Source organism: Camelus ferus, chromosome 17 (assembly GCF_009834535.1).
Source record: "Camelus ferus isolate YT-003-E chromosome 17, BCGSAC_Cfer_1.0, whole genome shotgun sequence".
In the NCBI taxonomy this organism is placed as follows: Eukaryota; Metazoa; Chordata; class Mammalia; order Artiodactyla; family Camelidae; genus Camelus; species Camelus ferus.
Genome location: NC_045712.1, coordinates 35,132,391 through 35,142,741, shown reverse-complemented (window position 1 = coordinate 35,142,741; position 10,351 = coordinate 35,132,391).

Here is a 10,351-nt window from a genome sequence, read left to right as displayed (position 1 = left end):
TCCATTTTATAAATATACCACATCTTTATCCAGTCATCTGTGGATGGACATTCAGGTTGTTTCCATGTCTTGGCTATTGTAAATAGTGCTGCTATGAACATTGGGGTGCTTGTGTCTTTTCGAATTAGAGCAACAGTTAGCTTCCTGAGGAAGCTCTAACTCTAATGCCCAGTGAATGTCTGTTACTTGGTTTACTTGGTGTATTAATTGGAGCAGACAAACCTCTGACATTGCAGTGGCTTAGTATTAAAAAGGTGTATTTCTTGCTCATGCAAAGTCTCTTCTCCATTTGGTGTCTCGAGAACCTCCTGGTTCCATCATCCCCACTGTGGCCCCACAAGTCTCCATGGCACAGAGGGAAGAGAATGGCGAGGGGTGCCGACTTTTCTCCATTTCAGCCCAGAAACGCACACATCCTTGTGGCTCAGGATCCATCCGCCAGGGCTGGCCATGCAGCCCAAAGTCAATGGCAGGGGGTGCTGGCAGATGAGGGGAGCCACTGGGTTATCTGGAGCCTCCTTACCCCTGCACCACCGCCAAGCCTACACCAGGAGATGGCCCTTTAGGATCCAACTCGGGCTTCCTGAGCAGCTGAGCGTGACTGGCATCAGCCAAGCTTTGCTGGCTTCTCCCTCTCACTCTCCTCCAGTGCTGTGGGGAGGGAGACATGACCAACTCCACTCAGCAGATGAGGAAACTGGGGCTCAGTGTGGTCAACCACTGGTCCAAGGTCACACAGCCACCAAGTGACAAAGCAGGACCCAAACCCAAGGTTATTTCTTCATTCCAACCCTAGTGCTCTCTCCAGCATGATCCAGATGTGGCCACAAATGGTCCAGGGGCTTCAAGGCAAAGAAAGGGTGAAACTGGAGACTCTGCAGGGACGATGGAGGGAGAGATGGGTGAAGGGTCAGACGCAGCCTGGCAGTGCCCAGCGGAAGACATGTGCTGCCACGTTTGCAGGGAATTGTTCAGGAAGGAAGCTCTGGACTGTGAAAAACAGCCGGTTTTACAATGAGAGGTGAAGAAAGGAGGTGCCTTATAAATGTGACTCAATTTATTGGACTCTCAAGAGAGCCATTTAGATTTTGCCTCGTGTTTGAGAAGTGAGGACCGTCTCTCCTTGCTCTCAGGTTGTTTTTGAAATGAACATTCCTTCTACCCCACAGAAAGCTTGTTAGTCAGAGTTCTCTTTTTTCTGCCAGCTATTTTGGTCTAGTTGGATGCCAGAGGGGATAATAAATACAATAGGAAACAAAAAAAAAAAAAAAAAAAAGAAAGAGAGAAAAGCAAATTTACTTTTGAACAAAGTACCTTCAACAAGTGGGTTCAGGCTTGTTGACAGGTCTTTGTCTGCTCTTGACAAACCTTTCAGAGGCTCTGTTCTGAAGACAGTGGCCACAATTTGGAGGAGTGGAGCCATGGGATTGGGGAAAGGATGCGTCATTGTCTCCTGGGAGAGCCCTGTCCATGGTCCCTATCAAATCCTCTCATCTGCTGCGAGTCCTAGTCGACAGCCACCCAACCCAGGCCTGTCTGAAGCCTGGGGAGACAGCTCTGTTAGGCAGCTCCCCTGCGTGACTCAAGGAAGACCGTTTGGCCACTGGGCAGCTCTGACCACGAGAACATTTGCCTTCCTACTTCCAGACTCCACATCTGCCTGCCTGGCCTACACGCCCCAGTTCTGCCCCATTCGTCTTTCCCGGGACAATCTACAGGGGCACCTGTTTTATCAAATTTCTCACTTCGTATATAAAAAGTAGGTCACTGATTTGTTTCGCAGAACCTGAAGCCTTGAATGTCAAGACTTTTCAGGTTGTGTTATATCAGGTCCTAGGTGGCAGCCATCGACCGGGAAGTGTGGAAACCCGGAAGACAGGACTTTGGTCCTGCGGCCACAAATGTGGCCTCAGCCTTCAAGAGTGTTGGTTGCAGAGGGGTGTGGAGTTGCAGAAGCTCTCCCAGAAGTGCATCTCTGTCACCCTGATCATGTCACAGGCTGCTTAAGCCCACCCTCCGCTCCCTGACACCTTCAGGATAGAATCCAGCCATCCTCATGGGGCTTCTGAGGTCTGTGGTTCTCTGGCCTGTACTGAGGGAAATGCCATTTCATCTCCCGTCACACAAGCTCCCTGCTTCATCCTCCAGATGCTGGGTTTCTTGAGTCACCTCCATGCACCACGATGTTGTCCCACCTCGCTGCCTTTGCTCCTCCTGTGCATACTGCCAGGCACACCCCTCCTCCCCTGTCATTCGAGGGCACATGCCCCGCGTAACTCCTGGTCACCTGAGATCAAACTCCAGCTCGCCTCCTCCCAGATGCCTCTCGGGCCATCCCTGGACTAAAATGAGCGTACTTTGTCCATCCTGCCTGGTTTCTCTCTCACAGGGGCCCCAGAGCTCTGATGGGCAGGAGGGAGGGCCACAGGTGAATGATGCAGTGAAGCCCAAGTGGTCCAGGGCCGTGTGTGTCTGTGGGAAAGGCTTCAGCACCCTCCACGTGACTCACATCTCAGAGTCCGTCATGCAAGTCCACAGAAATACAGGGTTTGGTCCCTGGCCACTGTCACGCTGGGCAGACTACAGTGTTCCATAGTCAACAGAAAGATGCCCGGATTGGGCAGAAAGTACAAGAAGAAAGCCAGCAGGATGGAGGCCCTCGTGATTTATTCTCTTCTGATTTGCTTTTCTGGAAAGAATAAAACAATGTTAGAGGGAAAACATGAAAGCAAGACAAAATACAAAACCGTTTTCATCCTCCGTCTTTTCTTCCTGTTCTCCACTTTTATACGTAGTTCTACGTGGGTAATCAGGGTGCTGGCAGACTTTGCATTTCCCTCCTAATGAGCTTTTCCCCGGGGTGAACGGGGAGGGGAGAGGGAACCGGTGGCAGCCCCTTTCCCAAGCCCTCCCCTCTAGTGCTTGGGCTCTGGCCCCCCTGCCAGGCCTCACCCCAGCTCCTCCTTTCTGTGCCTCACCCCGTCATCCCAATACCCCCACCAGTCTGGCTTTCTCCTGAGCAGGAGGAATTCGGCATGCTCAGTGTTTTACAAGGAAGAGGCCATATTGTGGCCCCACCAGCTAAGCACAATTTCCCTTCACCTACGGGCATTGAAACAGGCTCAAGGGGAGGCAGCTGGCCCACCAACCAGGCCTTCGCGACTCCCATGTTTCTGCTCCAGCCACTTACCTGGGACCTGGTGCCCCGGTTCTCACTCAGCAAACAGGGCTGACCACGTGGCTGACGTGCAGCCCCGTTAGGGCCCGGTTCTCAGGCTTGGTGGGTAGTGATGGGCCCTACACCAGAGTTCCTTCTCCTGAGAGCCAGGAGAGTCTCAGCTGAGAGCACAGATGGGACCCTTCTGCCGCGTACAGGCTGTGACCTGGCGAAGTGTCTCAGGCTCTCCAGGTCTCAGTTTCCCCATCTGTGAAATGGGATCTTGTGGGGATGAAATGAGTTGATAAAAGCAAACCACTTAAAACGGTGCCTGGCACATTACACGTGCTACCTAATTGCCACTTATTATCATCATTATTATTACTGTTTTGTTGTTGTTGTTGCTCTCTCTGACTGTGATGTGTCATTTTTAGGCGGAATATGCTCACCTCGCCCCCGTTGGGTTCTCTGCAACATTTTTTATTAGGGGGTTGGCATCTCACAAGTCACGGGGTTTCCTGATAGGTAACGTTTACTGTAGCCCTCCTGTGTGTCAAGCCCTTTGTATCCAACATAGCTGCTCCTGACAACCACCCTGCAAAACAGATATTTTTGCCTACAGTTTTCAGATGGGAAAACTGAGGATCAGGCTCGCACACTGGCCAGGGTCAGAGCCAGGACTCACACGGGGCGATTTGGTCCTGGGCCTCTCTGTCTGTCTCACCCCTGCGCTTTCACTGGTGGATGCGTCGCTCACTCTGGTCTCTCCTCCCTGGGGGCTCTTTCTGACGGGAGTGCGGTTCTCACTTTGATGGCCTGCCACCCTCTTCAGCAAGGAGCAGCAGCTTTGGGTGGGTCATGTGGACTTGGTTTTCCACATTGTCACTGCTGTTGGCTGTGAGAGGCTGGGAAGACCAGGACCCTGTCCCCGAGTCCTCAGCACTGGTCATTGTGATGGCCACATCACTCCTCGCCAGGTCTCTGGAAAGTTCTCTTGGGGAAGCTGGAGGTGAGAAGCTTTCTCACTTCCTTTTGCCTTCTTTGTTCATCACCAAATATTTTTTTGTGCCCTACTATGTGCCAGGCCCTAAGACAAGTGGTGTAGCAAGTGCAAAGGCCCTGCTGTGGGAGGGAGCTTGAGTGAGAGAGGAGGCCAGTGTGAATGGGGCCAGCTGAGGCTGGGGAAGGGGGAGATGAGCATGGAGAGGTGGGAGGGGCCCAGACCTCGGTGGCCTCCTCTGCCCTGTGAGGAATTGGGGTTATATTCTAAACGTGGAGGCCCTTGGTGATTCTGAGGCTATGAGACCCAGAGTGAGCTTCTCTGTGGCTCCACTCACATCTGCTCCACCCACCCCAGACCCCTCAATTCACATCCTCCCCACCCTCTTTGCTATTCAGGCTAGAACCACTAAGTCACCTTCAACTCTGCCCTCACCCTCACCACCTGTCATCTTATTCACATCCCCTTCTAGAAGTTTCTCAACCCCATTCCTTCTTTATGTTTGTTTGTTTGTTTGTTTTTATTACTGGTACTGCAACAGTAATGTTTTCTATTTGTCATCAAGAATCCAATTTCAAGGTATGTTTGTGGAGCAAGAGACTTTCTCTCCTATATATTTGAGCCCCTCAAGCACAAAGACACTACATGAAAAAGAAGAGGAAGAGAAGAGAACCCCATTCCTTCTTATCCAGCCCTGGGCCCTGCCTTGGGTCAGGGTCCGGGTCCCTCTTCTCTCTATAATCATGCTGTAGCCGTTCCCCTCCGACTGTCTCCAACCTCCATTTGCTCCCCTGGAATCCATCCTTCACAAACACCCCCAAACTAAAATCCACCTGTGTTATCCCCCACCTGCAAAACCTCCCGTGGTTCCCCACAGTTCCTGCTCTGCTGTCCGGCGCGCCAGTCCCCAGCCACAGGTGGCTACTTAGATGCGCCTTAACTAAAGTTAAGTAGCACTGAAAATGCACTTCCTCAGTCACGTGAGCCACACTCAAGTGCTCAGGAGCCCCACGTGGCCACCATATTTGGAACGCAAAGACACAGGAAGTTTCCCTCATCACCGGAAGTTCTGTTGGTCAGTGCTGGGCTTTATGAGATAAAATCCAAACTGCTTAGCATTAAGGCCTTAAACAGCGCAGCCCCAACTGTCCTGTCCCAGTTCATTTCCCACTAGCCCTTCCCGGGCGCACTCAGCACCAGCCCCATCGCACCACGCTACTGTTCCCAGTCACACTTGTGTTAGTGTCTGTGTACCCTTCTAGAGTTATGTGGACACATGCAAGTATGTGTGGTGTACGTGTGTGTGTGTGTGTGCGCGCGTGTGTGTGTGTCTATTTTCATGTTTTCCCTCTTTTATACAAAAGGTAGAAGACTAAGATTTCTTTGGGGGATGATGGAAATGCTGTAAAGTTTAGATTATGGTGATGGTTGCACAAACCTTAAATATACTAAAAGCCATTGAAATACCACTTTGAACAGATGAACCTTATGGTAAGCAAATTATATCTCAGTAAGCCCATTTTAAAAAAAAAAAGGTAATGTGCTACATTAACTAATACAGACTGTTTTGCATCTTGCTTTTTTCAGTTTGCAGTTTAGCCTGGAGCTCTTTCCAATCACTGTATACAGAGCTCCCTCGTTCTTTAGACAGCTGCAGAACATTGCATTGTGTAAATGTCTCATTGTTATTTACTGTGGCTCTAGCTGGCAGACACCTGAGGTCATTCCAGCCCTTTGCTACTCTGGACAATGCTGTAGGAAGAACATGTTCCCTGTGTGGCCTGGTGTATCTGTAGCACAAATTTCTACATGGGGATTGCTGGGTCAAAGAGTAGCCATATTTGTCATTTTGACAGATATTGCAAATCTCCCTCCATTGTACTGATTTGGACTCCCATTAGCAATGTACCTCCTTCCTCAAACAGCTTATGTCGGACTTCTGAATGGTTTATCAGATCGATTTTAAATTACATTTTTCTTATGAGTGAGGTCCAGCAGCTTTTCATATGTTTAAGAGCCCTTTGGGTTTATTTTTGGGGGAATTTCCTATTCATGTTCTTTGTGCATTTATGTTATGTTGCTGGTCATCTTGATTTCTAGAAGCACTTTATATATTGTGGCAATTAACCCTTTGCCTGTGATATAAGATATACTCCCCCCCCCCAAGTTGTTATTTGCCTTTTGTAAATTTATTTATTTCCCACTTGGAAATGTGAAAGATTGTTTTTTTATCTTGTTAAATTTAACAATCTGATCTTTTCTGGCTTTCAGATTTTCATTGATAGAAAGACCTTACCCACTCCAGTGTTAAAGAAGTTTGCTCAGGGTTTATACTGCTGCTTTCTGGGCTCATGTTTTTGCTACTAAGTTAGAATTTTGATCCTCTCTTCTATTTGGCGTATGGTGTGGTATATTGATCTAATCCTTTTTTTTCCCAAATGACTACCCATTTGTCCCAATGCCATTTATTAATGAGTCTATTTGTACTGAGATGTGCCTTTACTGTACACCAACTTCCTGTATGGATTTGAGCCTATTTCTGGACTTTGTATTCTGTTCCATTGCTATGCCTGTCTCTTTCTGTTCCACTTTCGCACTGGTTTAATGACTGAGGTTTTACAGTACAAATCCAATTTAAATTGACCTCCTCCAAGATTTTTTCCAAGATATCCTTAAACAAATAGGATCTCCCTTCCCCTCTGCTGTGAATGCACGTGTGTCTTTGACCCCTGATAGACTGCAAGCTCCTTATAAACAGGGCCTTGTCCTCTATAACGCCAGTCCAAAGTCTTTGGGGTGGGGCCTGGCACAGGGCGGGCCACTGACACCCACGTTGATCCCTGTCATCATTGTGATAACCTTCAAGTGTACGGGGCTATAGTTTCATGGACATTTTTTTCCTGTTTGAAAATGAAGACACAATTTTTCTGTCTCCAGCCTTCTGGCATTTCTCCCAGAGTCCTCCAGGTGTCTCAGGACCTGCGCTGGTGGCTCTGCAGGGAACTGGGGCGTGTTTTCGGGACTGGATGCTCCTCTTTGGCCTGTGGATGCTCCAGAGCTCCTAGGGACTGGCGTCCCCTCTCCCCTTTTGGACTTCAAGCCTGTAGACCCAGCCTTTCTGTGTCCGATGGGAGGTTCCCTCTGTGGAGAGAGTGGGGCTGGAGTCCTGTTATTCTTTCTTCTGTCAATGTGACAAGAGAGCACTTGGCCCTGCTTTCGGAGTCCACTCCGCACTGAAGACTCTACAGTGGAAAAGCCTAGAGGTTAGAGATCCTTCTGCAAGTCTGGGCCTGTTCATGACTTTCAGCTCTTTTGAAATGTCAGGCCACTGGAAGGGCTGCCCAGCCTTTGGCAAACATTTCTGGAGCTTGTCCTCCATACCAGACCCTGTTCCAGGTATCAGGGACACAGCAATGGCTTCCATCTGTCCTCAGAGAGCTGCATTTTCAGTAGGGTGCCCGGACAGACAGCAAAACCCATAGCGTGGTGCTCAATATGACAGGGTCAGTGTGCCCTGGGGGAGCTTTCCGGGCCCCGGGTCCCTTTCCTGAGGCACAGGTTAGCACAATGTGGCATTTTCTGAAGGCGGGGGGGACTTTGAGCATGTCTAGTGTACCTCATCCCCACATTTTACCTGTGACAACACTGAGCCCCATGGAAGTGTCAGCACCCCAGGTCCCCAGCAAGTCAGCCTCAGACTATTTCTCTGGTCTTCCGCCCGCTTTACAGTTCTCTTCCTCTGCCTCCCTCCCAACCAAACCAGCTCCGCGCCAGTCCCCATAAACCTCCCAAACATCTCTGAATTATGCTTCCCACCACCCCCACTGCCACACAGAAGATCCAACCAGTATCATCTCTCACCAGGATCATATCAGTGCCTCCTCACTGCTTCCCCTCCTGTCCTCAGGGAAGTCAACAGGATCCTATCAAAATGTTGTTCTGATCAGGTCACCTTCTTGTATAGTAACTCTCAGTGTCTCCCTATTGCTTTTTTAAAAATTTCTTTAAATGTTTTATTGTATATTTACATGCAATTGCAAGAGATAGTAGAGGTCCTGAGCACCTTTTGGAACCCCATTTTCCCCCATGGCAGCGTCTTGAACCCCAGTTCCCTGTTGCTTTTAAGATAAAGATGGAGATTGTTATTCTAGTTTGGCCCTACAGTCAGAGAGCTCTTGTTTCAAATTCTGGCTTCACCACTGTCCAGGTGACCTTGGCAAGTTGTTTTGTCTTTCTGAACCTCAAGGTTTGGGGGTTTAAAATTTATAATAAAGGTACTCATCTCAAAAAGTTGCTTGAGGCTAAATGAGATAATACATATAAAGAGCTTAAAACAGAGGATGACATATTGGTTGGTACTCAATAAAAAGCAGAATGGCCTGGAATGATCTGGCCCCTGCCTACTTCTGCCTGCCCACAATCCCTCTTGCTCTCCCTGCTCCAGTCACACGTACCTTCTTTCTGATTCTTCCTCTTGTCCTGCACCTTCCCCACCTCAGGACCTTTGCACATGCTGCTCCCCTTTCCATAATGTTCCTTACCTCTGCACATTGTTAACTCTTTAGTCTTCAGCCCAAGTGTTCCTTCATCAGAGAAGCCTTTGTGGCTACACAAACCTGTTCACATAGCTTTTCTCATAGTGCTGTGTGTGTTTAATTTTCCCTTACAAGTACTGGCTTCAATATGTAAATATCTAATGATATTTGCTTGTACTTGTTATTGTTCTCCACTAGACTGAGTCCACAAAAGTCAAGATCGTGTTTGTATTGCAAACCAAAGTATCCCCGGCCCCTTGCAGAGGGTCTGGCATTGAGGAGGAACAATACATATTTCTTATCTGAGTCAGTGAGAAAATGGCAGGGGTGGGGAGCAGGGAGTGAAGGTGATGATGAGGATTATGGTGATGATTTTATCAGCAAACATTTATTGAATGGTTATTGGGTGCCTCGCAATATGCTCAAATGAATTCTCTCACTTAATTCACCCATAGTTAGATGAGTTCATAGTGTCCCCTTCTTTTTTTTTTAGATCCCACATATAAGTGATCTCATATGGTATTTTTCTTTCTCTTTCTGGCTTACTTCACTTAGAATGATGATCTTTAGGTGGATCCATGTTGCTGCAAATGGCATTATTTTATTCTTTTTATGGCAGAGTACTATTCCATTGTATCAATATACCACAGCTTCTTTTTCCAGTCATCGTTTAAAGTAAACTCCATTATTCTCTACCAGCTTGATTTTTTCCCTTGGCTTTTATCACTACCTGATATAGGTTTATATAGTATCTGACTTCCTCAGTAATGTAAACTTTACATGCTCAGAAATTTAGCTTGTTCCCTTCTGTGTCCCTACAGCCTAGAACAGTAACCACTGTATAGTTGGTGCTCAAAGAATATTTGTGGAATGAATGATCACAAGAAATGCATGAGGTAGATACAATTATTACTCTGCCCTCATCTTAAATATGAAGATTTAGAGGGTGGGAGAAGTTAAGGTGAAGACCAGAGGTGGGGCTTGAACCTGAGTCCTCCGACTGCAGAGCCCAAAACTTTAATTGTGGTGCTTCCCTGCTTTGGGTTCCCCAAAAACGGACCCTGAGACCAGGATTCAAGCTTCAGTAGCTCATTTGGGAGGTGATTCCAGGAAGTACCAGTAGGGGTGAGGGAAGTGAGGCAGGGAAAGGAAGAGGAGGAGGCCAGCAACATTTCATCACCCGGCAGTTTACCACCGGGACAGCCGGAGCTGACTCCCTCCGAGGTGGTCTGGGAGCAAGTGGAGACCAGCAGCTCAGAGTTACCCTGCCCAAGAGGCGCTGGGGCTGAAAAACTCACACCCGAGTTCCCATCAGCCACTAGTTGAGGGCTGCTCCCGGGGGAGTAACTCTCCAGCAGGTCTGCCCTGCCCCGCGCGTGGGCTGAGCTCCCACGGTCAGACAGAAGTTCTCAGCGAAGACTCCTGCATGTTTGCCAGGGGAGTGTAGTGGGGCATTGCCGGCACCTTTTCCCAATGCCACACAGACTCTCACCCTCAAAAGGTTGCTGTGTTTTCTCCAAAGATGACATTTAAAGACCACATATTTATAGGAGAGAAGCCTTCCTCCTCCCTCCCCCAGCTTGGCGGCTCTCCTCACCCACAGCCTCTTGCTCTCACTTCTCGAGGTCCTAATATCCTTCAAGATCTGGTTTAGATCAC